We start from the raw sequence: 1,314 nt of genomic DNA on the forward strand, positions 1-1,314 counted from the left end.
AGAGTGTGAAGAAATTCCCTGTCTGCACCGGACTGGGACTGGCTCTTAAAACTTGGCTTAGTTCAGTGACCAAAGCCTTATGCACTGTGCTTCTTTATTTTCTTATTTCTTTTTATTGGGAAAATGACTACACTATAATTTGATAGTTCAGAGCCATAGTGTAACTAATCCAAAGTATTGTGATGATCCAATAAAAGCTTCTCAACACAAAAAATTGAGTGTTTGTCTCCACGTGAATGATTTGTGTGTTCTTTCTTGGATGGTGCCATCTTTTCGGTTGTTCCTGTCTGTATAAATGGTCAGACTATTTCTGAGTAAAACGATGAAACACAACTGATCTGCCTCTAGAAGTGGGTTAACACTGATTCCTTAATATGTGTAAAAATTCTCATCTCATGGATACAATATTCCTTTCCTGTAAAATATCTTATTGCTGAATTGTTCCTATAAGGACAATCATCTTTACAATGACAATTTTTGAATTGCAGCATGATTTATTGTTTCAGCCTTAAACATCTTTGTTTCATTCTAATCCCAAAATGTTTATACTTCTTTCAGTACCACTTTCTACAGCCTGGCATTTCTTTGGAAGAGAACAGCTACTGGAGGAAAAAATTGTCAGAATATATTCCATGGGGTTTTTGCCAAACAGCTCCTGAGCCGTGAAGCGAAGTGTGGGGCCGGTGTGAATGAACTGCAGAAATCATAAGGCTAGAGGGCTTCATTTTGGAAAGTGCTCATCAATCCACTCTCTGTCTAGCATGGCTTTTAACCATGTGCTTAATGTTAAGCACGTGAAGGAGGTTCCATTGGGTAGAGTTTGCTACCAAGCCTGGCTGAGTAGCTAAGCTGTTCGTTCCTCCCCTTGTACTTACTCTGTGCTTTTAACTAAGGAAATCATAGAATCATAGAATCACTTTGGTTGGAAAAGACCTTTAAGATCGTTGAGTCCAACCTTTAACCTAACCCTGCTATCCCACCACTAAACCATGTCCCTAAAAAACAGACGAACCAAGCCTAGACTTCGGAAAATCTATTTAATCAAAAGCACTGTAGCAACTGATTCATTTTGCCCTCCATTGACTGGTTTTCAGTAACACCGCAGCATTCACAGAGTAGTTCATCCCTCGTCATTGCCTCCATGCCATCACACAGGGCTCTCCCTGCCTTCTCTCTGGGGTTAAAACAACTGTGAGAGGCGCGTGTGTTTATTTTGGCTTGTTAGGAGCTGCAGTGCTGATGTGAACCTTTACCTACTGGTTTTACAGTCAAGAACATAAATTCTCAGGGCTAGGAAAGATCACAAATGTCAGA

This window comes from Egretta garzetta, unplaced genomic scaffold (assembly GCF_000687185.1).
Source record: "Egretta garzetta isolate BGI_Z169 unplaced genomic scaffold, ASM68718v1 scaffold251, whole genome shotgun sequence".
In the NCBI taxonomy this organism is placed as follows: Eukaryota; Metazoa; Chordata; class Aves; order Pelecaniformes; family Ardeidae; genus Egretta; species Egretta garzetta.